This window comes from Gambusia affinis, linkage group LG14, assembly GCF_019740435.1.
Source record: "Gambusia affinis linkage group LG14, SWU_Gaff_1.0, whole genome shotgun sequence".
Lineage (NCBI taxonomy): Eukaryota > Metazoa > Chordata > Actinopteri > Cyprinodontiformes > Poeciliidae > Gambusia > Gambusia affinis.
This window is the reverse complement of record NC_057881.1, coordinates 21,015,674-21,029,182: the sequence shown is the minus strand read 5'-3', so window position 1 is coordinate 21,029,182 and position 13,509 is coordinate 21,015,674. Positions and strand designations below refer to the sequence as shown.

The 13,509-nt window shown below is 42.0% G+C and overlaps 1 protein-coding gene across 3 annotated transcripts in view; it reads left to right on the top strand.

Moving 5' to 3' along the window:
- nrsn1l (neurensin 1-like) overlaps positions 1-13,509 on the top strand; it is a 146,557-nt gene that overhangs the window by 61,688 nt on the left and 71,360 nt on the right. For all 3 annotated transcript variants that reach the window (XM_044137740.1, XM_044137739.1, XM_044137738.1), the window contains exon 3: positions 2,471-2,568. The gene's annotated coding sequence lies outside the window, so the exon portion shown is untranslated. The remainder of the gene's footprint in view (positions 1-2,470; positions 2,569-13,509) is intronic.

Here is a 13,509-nt window from a genome sequence, read left to right as displayed (position 1 = left end):
ATACCCTATATTGGAGATAAAATATTCAAGACCTGATGTTTATTTAAAACCTTCCACTTCAGCAGCAATTGAACTTCCTCAAAGTATGTGGCTCACATCATAAGAAGGGCCACAGTATGGAGAATAGGGGGTGACTGATTTCTGTTCTGGGTAGTGGTACCAGTACGTTGTAGTTTCTTTGAAATATGGTGCCACCTGCTGTACTTTACAAAGAAATATCTCAACTACTTAAATATTTACTATTATGCAATATTTACTTTTTGCATGTTTCTGTCCTTCTGTTTGCGTATCTTCTGCTTCTAGAAACAGTCCAGGAGCAAAAAAAACAAAAACAAAAAAAACCTTTTTTGGGAATAAGTTGGTGCTGATGTCTGCAAAACGACCTGTTTCAAAAACCTTCAAATTGTTGCATCACAATTTTTTACCTAGCAACCTCAAGCCAAGCCTGAGTTTATGGAACCCAAGTGGAACTCAACCCACTTCATTATAAGACACCTCTAAGTTTGTCCTGCTGGATTTATGCTGTACAATGGCTGCTGGAAAAGAAAAAAATATTTTGCTCTCTGCTGCAATACAGATCATCTGTCCATGCAGCTCTCCCAGTTGAGAACAGAGCTGTGTAGCTTCATTTCATTTTTGCTTGCAATGTCCCTGAGATGATGCCAAAGAAAGTTGTAGTTTGTGCAGATCAATTTAGAAAATAGACTTTTGAAAACTACCAACAGAACGTGGGAGAATTTACCAAAAGACTTGGATTGAAGGAAGGTTCTGTTCCTACTGTTCAACACAAATCTGCAGAGGATGGCCATGTAAGTACATAATGATGAGTTGTGTGTTTTGGATTGTTGTTCAGCATGAACCTGATTTGTCATTTAGCATAGGCTAACGCAGAACGATAGCTGCTAGCCTCTGCTTGTCCTGTGTCGGAGTTACGTTACCCACAATATCGGCGCATTTACTATTGGAATAGAAAGGGATACATTGAAAAGATGCAGTTTGTCAAAACATGCCAGTTTTGACAAACTGTGCTTCCCCTCTAACCTCGCTAATATATATTTTATAAAAACAGGTTCTGTTTGTGGGGAAAAACGCCAGTTCTTATGTTAGCTGCTGGACCTCACGTGATGGCACAAAGCCCCGAAGCAAAGCAGGATCCTCAAGCTTTGAATTAATGACAATATAAACATGAGTCAGATCCACAGTGTTTAATCCTTCAGTGGTTGTGGCTTGATGGTTGTTCCGGAGGCTCCACTTCTTCTGCTTCTGGGTCTGACTTGGAGTCAAAGATGATTGATTGTACCACCGTGTATCTGAGGTGCTAAAGTAAACGTGGCCAGCTTATTCTCATAATCGTGACATCAGGACTAAAACAGCTCATTCCTTAATGAGCTAAAAAAAAATGGCAGAACTGATTGGGTGAAATCTCAGTATCTGAGAATGATTCTGTGTCTTTAAATAATGATGCTTTATACAGCCCATAGATTTATGCTGGCTTGTTCAATTAAGTACAAATGCCAGTTTGAGTTGTAGACCAACAAAAAGTAGCACAATTGTTAGTGGTTCACTGCCTGCAGTCTTCTGGCCAATCATGATCTTTAAAATAAAGCAACCTGCTGATTCTAATTGATACTGATTTTATTTGGTATTTTGAATGAGTTTGCAATCTAAGCAGGTAGGAGGTTTGTGGTGAATCATTGAGCATCTGTTCTTCATAAGAGTTTCAACGTTGGTGTTTCTTTTTACTTTTCCTTATCTAAGATTTAAATTTTTCAGTTCATCTTTTAGGTGCACTAAGAAATCTTTATGTGCATAGAGAGCGGTTAACCCTTGTCCCCGCCACTATTGGATAAGAGGCAGGTGAACATGTTGGGAAATACTACACTGAGATTTTCTGTTGCAAATTGTTTATCTTAGTCCTCTATGGTTGTCCATAGCAGGTATATGCAATACTACATTTCCTTACGACCTGGAAGAAAGTCTTCAGGTAAGGCAAAGTGAAGCATCCTGCAGAGAGATTATTAGTTACCTATAATAATGTTCAGCAGAGAGAATTGGTTATCACCTGCAAGTATGGATCCACAGATCAATGTCTCCCCAGACTCCTACTGACTGGAGGGAAGGTTCATCGTATTCAGTCAAATCAGAGCATGAAATATCAAGTGCGAGAGACAGTCAGAAGTCTTGTTCTGGCATCAATAGATGATTGACATAACTTTCATGTCCCTCGTTAACCACCGATTTCTCAGAAACAAAAAAATTTCAGCTTATGTTTCTGCTACAGGAAGAAGGTCCTCTGTTTGAATCCCGGCCTGGGGCCTTTTTAGATGTTCTCCTTTTGGGTGTGTGGGTTCTCTCCTGGTTTCATCCTGCCATATAAAAACATGACTGTTTGATTCATTGTTGTCTCACCTTAAGCATAAGTGTGTGTGTTTGTATGTAGTTTTGACCTTTGTGTGTCTATATGTTGCAGTGTGATGGACTGGAAACGCATCCAAGGTGGACCCCGCCTCTCATCCAATGACCGTTGGAGACCGTTGGACCAGCGCCCCCATGATCCTGCAAGTGTATGTGAGTATAGACAACTGAATGATATTTGTGCAATAAGGGTCCATGTATGTGGTTCTGTCGTCGACAAAGCACGTTTTGAGTAGGTACTATTTTAAAATTACTGTTTGCACTTCATAAACTTTTAACAGCATTATTTAAGAGAAACTTGGGCTCACACCTGATGGTCAAGTAGACTTAGTTTGATTGGGGACCAAAGTTGCAACATTTGTAACATTTTCAGTTGTGGTTCTCTTTCACAAACCAGCCATTTCACAAAACTGCAATGGAAACACTTTTTCACATCACACAAGTCACACGATCAAAAGTCGGATGTTACTACTGGCAGAAACGACAAAGAAGACAACAAGAAGTAGCAGGACGATGATGGTTTCTGTTTGTTTTTTTCAGACAATGTGCAGCTGGATCCACCAGAGCTCTTACAACATTGCACAGTTCGTAAAATGTTGTGTGGCATTCCAGTGTGTTGAATCCATCACTCTTCTGTAAACTACAATTTCCCCAAAACGTCTCATATGTATGTTCCAAGTATAAGGGGCTTGTCACTCCAACACCTTAATAAGATGCCAACACCGCTTTTGATGGCTGATGGAGGATAAGCAATAGCATCATGGCTGAATTAACAATATAATCTCATGTAACTTTACATCCATTGCTGTTGATTTTTAATGCCTTGTCGCTTGAACAACCTTGTTCACGTTTGATTTTAATTTAATTTTGTACTTAATGGAAACACCGCTATTGTGAAATTGTGGGGGTTTTTGTGTGTGTGTCATTAGCAGAATACTATCCCACATTTGCAATGGAAACACACTTTTAATCCCATAATCCATATTACCCTTCAAACCAAAAAACGATCATGGCTGGAAAGTGTCATCTGGGATTGACAAGGAAATTGAAAAAGTTGACAAGTGAGAACTTTTTTTGCAAGGCAAGAAAGGCAACATTTCATTTCTTACTCATCGTCATCATCATCATCATCATCATCATGGCCTCAACAACCTGTTGCGTAACCTTTACGGTATTTTTTGAAAGCGCATGTGATTCTACAGAACTCCTTCTTGCGATTCTTTCTCCTCATCTGATGTTGATTTGACTGACTTGGCACGCTGCTCCTCTCCTAATGATGATGTTTTACAATTAGCTTTGAAAACTGTGGAAATGTTCTTCCCCCCACCCCCTTTTCTTGGCAACCGCTTTCATTGGCAAAGGCCTCTATGTTTAGAGAGCGCCTGTTCTTGGCCAAATCAACGTTTATGATAGACCATCCCAGATGGGATGTTGCAGATGGCGGCCTGATCCGGCCTCTGGTGGGACTGCTTTAGGACTCCCCAAAACGGGTAGAGGGAAAAAAAAATAAGACATTAACATAAATGTGTGGATTTTATTGTCTTTTGCCGTTTGCACAATCTGTATAGATAATGAATTGGACTTTTTAGGAGAATAAGATGTTTTCTTTCTTTCCAGGAAAGGTTTTCTATGCACTTTATTTATTTCCACCTAACACATTTGTGATTGCGCGTATACCACTGGCAGACTCGTTCGTGAGTGCTCTATTCAATGCAGCTGTTACGTTTGAAGGCGTTAATCGCTTTCTGCGCGGCGGAGGCATCTCGCAATTTATCCACATCCTCTGCGCTCAGAAGGGTTAACGTTGTGCTACGACAAATGATCCCGCCCACACACCTACCTCGCCCTGATGCCGTCATCCGCGATTCAGCTCGAGTGCCTTAATTGATCGCTTTGTTTATCCGTCATAAAAGTATTAACAATCAATCTTTCTGCCCCCTTTTCCCACTTCTTCTTCCTGGAGTAATTTTGTGTATGGATGATTATACATTCATTAATGCATGGGTAGAGTTATGCGTTTTTGTCAAAGCGCTCCAAGTGTGAGGGGGGAGACGCGGTGACGCAGATTACCGCACAGATGCCCCATTGAGGACTCTTTTAATTAACAGCACGGTTTACGTCTCAGGGAAAAGACCTCAGATGCCTGGAGTGAGGGATGGAGATGGAGGGATGGGATGAGAACGGGAAAGAGAGGAGGAAGGGCGCATGGGGGTGGGGGTGACCCAAATCTTAAGGGAAACGATTGAACATGACAGCAATAAAAAAAAAAATGTTGAGACCTTATGAGAGAGCCGCAACAGGATCTGCGAGGGTTCAAATGCCATCTCTGATCGCTTTTTTAGTTTCACCTCTGTGGTTTGACGCCAAGTTTCAATCTGTTGCATAATGTTCCACCGCACCAAACAACAAAGGGAAAAACTGTTGTTTTTCAGCTCTATGCATCGTTAAAGAACAAGCACTCACATTGGCTCTTTTCTTGTTGTGTTTTTTTTTTTGTTTTTTCTTTCTAAGCTGGCCTGCCTGGAAATTCTGAATCCATCGTCCTGCTTCCTGAACCTCCACCGGCATTAAATAATGCATTCGGACATGCTGTCAGAGATCACTTGACCCTGAAAATATTGAATTTCACATTAAAATCCCCAGCACTGCCGATGAGCACAGACTTCTGCAGACAGTTTTTTGCTAATCCGTGCTCAGACCTTGCCTGAGGGCACGTGGGGCGGTGAGGCGAGTGGTTGGGTTTGTGGTACATATGTCCATCCAATTACTGGACTTTATGTTTTGGCCGCAGAGATGAGTGGCGAGGGCAACTAGTAACACATGCACAAGTGGTTGGTGTCTAGCAAACCTTTGGTTAGAGAAATAGACCGTTTGTACCTGACAGGAAGCAGCCCAGTCCACCATGATGGACGTCAACACAGCCAATGCGCGCTGACTCTTGTAACTCGTGTTTGTTTGTCAACAGACAGACAACCGGTCACCTAATATCGCTTTTATCATAGGGTGGACAAACGGACAAGGACACAAGCCAAACTTTTCATTTTATCACAAACCTTTCGATGAGGAAAGAAGATGGTGGTGGCTTTCCTCGTCAATCATAATGACGTGTAACCTGTGTAAGGTTACGATTAACTTTCATATGCTTTGGTCAAATTAGCAAGATGCACCATGACAATGATACGCATCTAATCATTATGCCACACCGGCATGTAGCCCAGCGAGTATGGAGAAAGAAATGGTTAGCATCTGGACTTTTTTTTCGCTTTAACAAATGTAGAAGTTACATGTTGTAGCTGTAAAGACTGATTGAAACAAAGTAGCTTTTAAATCTTCTTGTTCTGGATTTTGGGAGAACAAATTGTCATTCAGAAGAAAAAAAAAAAAGGAGTGAAGCTCACTATGCAAAGTTTGTGATTAATGGTGAGAAAACTGAACTGGTTAACTTCTGTAACTCGGACCAACTTGGGAGGGCCAAACACAAATAATAATACTAATAGTAATAGATAATAATAATGAGAGGTGTTATTTTCCTTCTGTTTCACAGTTAGGCTCCACACTGTTTTAGTCTGAGACAGAATATTCTGATATTGAAAAAGACTGGAAGCAGCACTGCATTTTGTGGAGGCTAATAACCTAGCTTAACCTCTTCTGGTTAGAATTTCCTGTTGTTCGGATGTAAAGTGTTATTGAAGATAGAGAGCCAGCACTCTGTTCAAAAAGAGAATAACATGCAGAGAGACAGTCTGTGTGTGTGTGTGTGTGTGTGTGTGTGTGTGTTTGTGCGTGTGGCAGGATTAGGTAACAGAAGTTCATCAGGTTTGCCGTTATGTTTGCTCCCCGAGGCGGATATGCTGGAATTAGAGCTTGTGAAGAACGCCGTCTCTCCCTCTTCTTTTCAAACTCGCGCTCCGTCCTTTTAGCTATTTGAGCGCAGAGACGAAACCGATTACAATTTTCCGATATATAACACCCATCCCTCAGTTAAGGCTCTAACTGCTAACACCGTCGCTCGCCGAGTTGTTGATGTTTGTCTCTCGCGCAATTGCCCTGCAATCCTTGTTTGTAGCAGCTCCGTTTCGCTCCGCCTGCATTCGCGGCTATTCCTTCTTTTTTCCCCCTTCGTTGTGTCATGTCATCAGAAAGAAAGACAAGAGGAAACTGACAGGAATGAAAAAAAGGAAAGAGGCAAGGATGAGGGAGAAGAAAGTGCGAGTTTGAAGAGAATCGGCGTGTAGTTTCTCTAAGATGCGAAAGCCGCACGAGCTTCTGGCGTCTGACAAGCCGGTAATTAAAACTACGGAGATATACTGGATATACGAAGAGATCTGAGCACAATCGACGGCAACAAATGTTATTGGACCGTATGGAATATGTAGTTTACACGACTGATTCTTCTGAGCCTTTTTTTTCCTTCTGTTTTTCACCCGCCTCATCTCTTATGCTTTATAATTTTCACGCAGCTAATTGGTTTAGGCGATTCTTTCGCAACTCTCCTCCCTAAAAATTAGCTTTGAGAACATCGCACAAGCCCTTTTCTTTTACTCCCCCCCTGACTTGCTCCGTTTTCAGGAAAATATCGGCAGACATGAAGGCACTTATTCAATCAGAAAGACATAAAGTCTTCACACCAGCAATGTCTCAACCCTGAAATGGCTTCCACAAAGTCCTGCCTAGGGATGTATAGATAGAAAAAAAATCTTAAAAGGACTTCTGAAATAGCTTTACAGCTAAACATCTTGCAGTCATGTTTCACATTTTTGAATGGCATAATTATGTATTCTCTTTAGCCAGGCAAAGGGTCAAGTACTTAAAGAATTATTCTCTTTTTAAGTGACTTTCAAAGGGATCCAGCATCCTTGTTATCTGTCTCGCACAGCTGGAGCTCTGGCCATTTTGAGAAGAGGAAGAAGAAAAAAAACCCTTTCCAGAAGATGATTTCTGATGAGCTTTAAAGATATAGATGAACACGCACGCTCACACTTTCATCACATACGCTTTGAGGTGTGAAGAAAACCGGGCACAAAACCAAAACCCTAAGAGGGATGAAGGGACTCGTTTTCCCATCCGAGAGATTTAAAACTACAAATATTCTGATTAGCATGAAGGGAGAAAACTGGCGCCGTGGGCTCGGCTGTTGTTTGTTCACCTGAAATATGAGATGTCAGCGGTATTTATAGTCAAAACTGTGATTTCTGCGAGATGACAGACCTATTTCCCAAAGGGGGATGGACGTGCTCACATGTGAGAACGGCGTAGGTGATGAAATCCAGAAATGTTGCCGTGCAACGGCTGCACCGGCCCTCCTTAGCTCTGAGTACAAAAGCGTAAAGTAGCGTTGGTATCATTCTGATCACTAATAAATGGTCGAATAGAGCGCATGTAAATTAATGTACTTTCCTAACAGATCAAGTACGGCGGTGGTTCCTTCCAAAGACATTCACATACCTCAAACTTTATCAGATTTTGTCTCAACTTGTTGTGTGCGAGGAGTTAGCCTATCAGCGAAGTTACTGAAACCTATATTAGCATCTCAGTGCTATTTTAGTGAGCACAGACATCACCATTGCTAATGTTAGCATCCATAGCCCACATTTCTGAAGGAGTATTTTTTTAAAGAGGTTACAGGGATGATCAAGGGTTCCTGAAACACTTTGAAAGCTGAGTAGGTATAATGGCACAATAACATATTGAGGGACAGGAAGGGAGAACTGTGGAGGAATCGTCGTGCTAGGATAGCATGATGTTGTTGCGTGCATCTGCATCTTGAAGCGGCGTTGATGTAACGTACATGTCGTTGCTGTTATTACCCATTCGCTCCAATTATGTCAGATTTTTTACATGTGGTGTAAAAAAAACTGATTATAGCTCGATCGGTTACTTTGCAATTGGTAATAACAAGAAAAAGAATGTTTAAAAACAGTCATTTGTCGCTGAAAAAGAGACTTATGATGCAGGTAGAGTCCCGATCCTCTTGCAGCATACGGCTGACACAGTTTCTGTCTTCACTGGGCCTGAAATTCAGTGTGCCTGCGCGCCGCGGTTATTACAGAGACACACAGGCTAATCCGGGAGGATCTACTTACCATCACATCACTCTCTGTGTCTATCAGTAGGTCACAGAAGCTCTTGCTTTTTCTTCTGCTTGTGTGCCACATATTCCTGGAAAACATGACATGAAGCTGCTCGTGTCCGTCTGCTGTTTTGGACTTTTTATCTCACGCAAAGAGATGAAAATTATCTTTAAAAAGAAAAAGAAAAAAACGGATGAAAAACACAGGATGTGCATGCAGACACATCACCGTTCACACAAACAAAAACACAGACTCACAACAGGGCGTAACCCTCCCACTGACCCAGCATGTTGGATAACTTGTGTTGCATAACCGAGGTCAGATATAAAAAGAGGTACATCATCCCCTTACATACACACACGCACACACACACAGAGACCCATTTCATGGTCTAACTGGGTCACAGAGCCCACTAGAAATAATAACTCAGAAGTCTTTTCAGATTACATTTCTCAGATCAATAGCTTTCACTGTCTCCATGAAAGAGCCTTTTAAACTCTGCCTTGCCACTAAAGAGCTGATTGTGGTTCAGTCTGACCAATAAGGACAAACTTAATGACATCAAAACTAAGGGCTTTAAAAATTCAGTTTTCCACAGACAAATGTGCATCCGTCCATCCCAAATCAAAAATTAAATCAAAGAAGTAACAGATCGAGGAAGGAATCCCCTCACTAACCCCATCAGGCCCAGAATCACACAGTGCTGACAGGACAAAAACAGTCGATACAGCAGAGTAAAAACAGTATTTAACACATCTTGTGTGAAATTTTTGGGACCTGTTGGTCTAAACGTGTTGTAATTTTCTTATTAAATCCACAGTATGTAACTCACAAAAATGTTGTTTTTTTTTACACATTTGTTCAAATTATCATGTTTTGATAGCCTAATATGAAACAGACAATCTGCTCCACCTCCTCCCTGAGCTGCAATGGCCGTCTGAAGAAATGCCCCACTCCTGATCAATAACAACCAATCAGAGCCAGGAGGAGGGTCTTGGCGCTGCCAATCAATGTCATGTGCGCAATGCTAAATGCTAATGACAGCAAAACAACTTACTGTTCCAGGAAAACTGCTTATTGTCATCAGTGGTTATGCTAACTAGCCTGAGCATTCACCACAGGCTCCTATGTGGTGAAACAGCTTTACTGTAGCAAAGAGAAATGGGGAGGTTGTGAGCAGCGCATACACGTGAGTGATTAACAGCGCTATGACCATACCTGTGAAGTCTCCTGTTTCAGCTGGGAAAGTACTGTATTTCACCCCTTTGTCTTTGTATTTCACCCCTTTGTAAATTAAAGTTTTATTAAAGTTTTTGTTCATTTTATGAAAGTCTTTGTTGGTGATGCCATCTTCAAGGCGCCTCCTGTAGGGAGATACTAGTTGCATGCATTGCCCCTTCTATGGACTCTGACCTTTAGTAACTTCCATAATTTTCTACTGGATTTAATCCAGGTTATTAGCCAGGTCATTGCAGAAGTCTTATGAAAGGGAATGTTGGCCCAGAGTTAACGGAGCTAAATACAGGGTGATCAAACAAGAAAAACCTGTTTAACACTACAAAACCTTAAAGGCAAGGGCAGAGAGCCATCTTCCAACTGGACAGTAACTCTTAACATCCAGCAAAAGCTACAATGTTTTAGATCAAAGCCTGTCCATTTGTTGGTGTTCAACTCAAATCCAATTGAGACTCCTTGGCAAGATTTCACAGAGATGCTCTCCGTCTTTTTTGAGTTATGACTAAGCTATTTTGTAAAGAAGAGTGCACTAAAAGTGTGTTTTACCACTTTTGCACATCTAATCTTCAAAAGACCTGCAGCTGTAAGTGAGAATGCACTTTTCATATTTTCTTGTAAAAGAAAAGAGATCTGAAAACCGCAACACTTTGTGTGAACAGGCTCATCACATCTTCTGCCAAGCCCTGGACATGGACTTTTTGACAAACAGATCAAACTTATTTGGAAAGCGACTTTGCCAAACACGTATTAGAGTTCTGTGCATACTGTAAACCTTGAGTCTTCCTCTACCACCCCACGTCTCCGTTTTTCAAGTTGGGGAAAACTGCTCCTAGTCATCGTCTCCCACCGTCTGATGCCGAAGCACAGACGATGAGACGCACACACAAACAGCGACGCTTTTGATTCCAATCCCCGTGGTGAGCCTCTATCATCTCGAGCAATAACGAGCTGTCATTGGGCCCTCCGTGATCTATCTGTCTGGATGTGTCAGCGAGCAGGCAGCCTGACTGAACGTCAGGCTGAAGCAGTTCTCCACTTCCAAAGCCCTGCCAGTCAGCGCTGGGGGGCACCTGGGCAAGGCCCCACGTCGGCGAGGGATCGCTTCTGAAGGCTGACGCCGGATCAGAGACTGGGTTGGGGGGAAAAAATAACAACCGTGTTGCCGTTTGACCCCACCCCCTACAGGAGGAAGAACGTAGGAAGTCAGGGGGAGATGTTAACGCAAGTTGATAGGGTACTGACAGCTAAATGCCAAATAGGCTGTGTCAGAAGTGATTTGGTATCAGACCACTTTCTTGTTAAAGATAAGGTTGAGGAATTTGTTAAAGTAACAGCCCATAAAAATGCTTATTTGCCTGGTGGAATAAGTTTATTCAGGGGGGCACCTTGGATGTTCAGGACCCAAATGTCTCCGCGACGCAAGATAAACAGACGGCGTAAGATAGCACCCAGACACAGCCGCCACAACACTTCCACCTAATGCATTCCTCTCGCATTGTACGAGAAGCATTATCAAGCCTTCCTTATTGTGTCGGTGATAAATGCAGTTCGCATTAACTCTGCCAAATGTGTTTCTCCCATTTCCACAATAAAGGTTGCCTTACTTTGCCTCTGACCTTCAGCGGGCTGCAAAGCCAGCACAAAATATGCATTTAGAAGAAGCCCGGGGAGAGCGGACAGGATGCGGTTGCGGGAGATTGCTTTTCCTTTGCGCGGCGTCGCACCGGGAAACATGCATCACTGTCCGCCTCCCCACAAACAACCGGTTATATGCAGAAATATTAAGTAGGATCAGCAAATAAATATATGGAGTGGAGCTAGCGCGGTGACAGATGCTGGGCTACTTGCATGGAGCTCCTCTGTCATGTCATTAGTTGACTGGCTGGGTGATAGAACTCTAGGGGAGCTGGGAGGCTTTGTGGGATGAAGCAACTTTTGGCCAAGTAGAAGCATCTAAAGCCTCTGCAGCCAGGTGTTTGTTCATGTGTGAGCGTACAGTAGTGACAGCATGTGTATTTTTCATGCTGCTTGCACCGCTGGTGTAACTTCAGCCTTATGTTGCATGCAGACAGGTACAGCGATGAAGGGGGGAAAAAATACTGTCAACAATTATTTCAGTAAATGTAATTGTAACGGTGTTGACATAAAACCTTCACCAGGTGTTGGTAAGAATCCAAGTAAGGTACACCTACAAAGAAAAAAGTATTGAACATGAGGAAAAGGAGTTATGAAAGTGCATAAAGAGCAAAACAAAGAAGGCATGTCTGTATTTAAAAAGCAATCCTACCACAAATAACCTTTATGAAGATTTCGCTTACCAACGTATCAAGAAGCGAAGAACTCTCTTAAGATCTTCTAAATGTAATTTTATCTAACCATGTGAACGCCACTCATGCATCTCTAAACTAAATACTTTAGTATCTGTTGCCACTAAGAAGTATCGCATGGAAGAAGTCAGAAAATTATGGTTTTTACTGTCAACAGGTGCTTCTCTCAAGATTTCTGGCAGAGGTGTCAACAGTATAAGTAGAAGTGTTGTCCAAGAGCCACAGACCAACTGGCCTCCATTCATTACACTCACGTAATGAAGGAAAGGCATGTTGAAGCTTGTTTACCATTTTCCACAGAAGACTTGGACAAGTCAGTGAAACACCAGGAGAAGACAGATTTATCAGATGAGACCAGACAAATCAATATAGTTCAGAAGACTAATTGAGAAGTATGGAGGTGAAACATCCTGCCATTAGCCTGGTCATTGCCTCCCTATGCATTGCCGCTCAATTCTCATCTCACTTCACTGCTCCGACTGGACTTTCTCCCATTGAAGTGAATTTCTCCAGTAGAATTTCAACAGGGCTAGAAGCAGAAGTTGTGAACATTGACGTTGACTTGCTGTGCTGTCTTAGAATTGCAGTCTGTTTTGTAGTTTGCCGATGGCAGCGTAGGAAGTGAATGAAGCTGTTCATTCTGTATTGGCCATGCCTCCAAATATTGAATCAATGTCAGCAGCTGCCTCGTTTGCATCGGCACTTTCCTCTTTTCATTTTTGCCGTGGATCACCGTTGTGTACAGCGCAGGCGATTTATGGTAAGCTTCAAAGCATCACACTCAACTCACATTTATTCCATAAATCACGAGCAAAAGTTAGCAATTGGGTCGAATTCAAGATGTCAACGGTGTCCACACGTCCAGGAAACCATTGTTTCTCAAAGGCCCTCTGTCCAGAGCCTCTGTACAAAGAACAAGAGGCTGGTATTTGCCAGGCTAATCGTGCCCTAATGAGGGGATGTTTTCAGCAAATGGAGACTTTATTAAAATGAAGGAATGGTGAATGGAAATATTTAGAGACATGCCTAAAAGGAATCCGAAGGTGAAACAAGGGTGGATTGATCAGTGATGCAATGTTTCCAAAATTGACTGCCGAGGAAACTCTCAGTTGGTCACTCAATCATTTGACTTGAGTCCAATTTTTTTTTTGAGAGCAGAAAATTGGAGACCCTAGAAGAGGCATTCAAAATCTTGAAGATTTATATGGAAGAATGTGTTAGAAAAAATTATCTAAGTTAATTTACTTATGAGTTTATTTGAAAGGTAATGTTTTCATATTATTATTTTGTGTGTTGTTTGCTTGACTTCTTTCTTTTGTGGTACATCAGTAACTGTTTTTAGGATGTTTGCCTGGAGGCTGGAAACATTTACACATTCCTGTGTCCTCAGCTGCTTTGGTCATTAACTGTTTGTGTTAACAGCTTCCTGATGAAACTGATTGGTAACGGTCAGCCTCGTG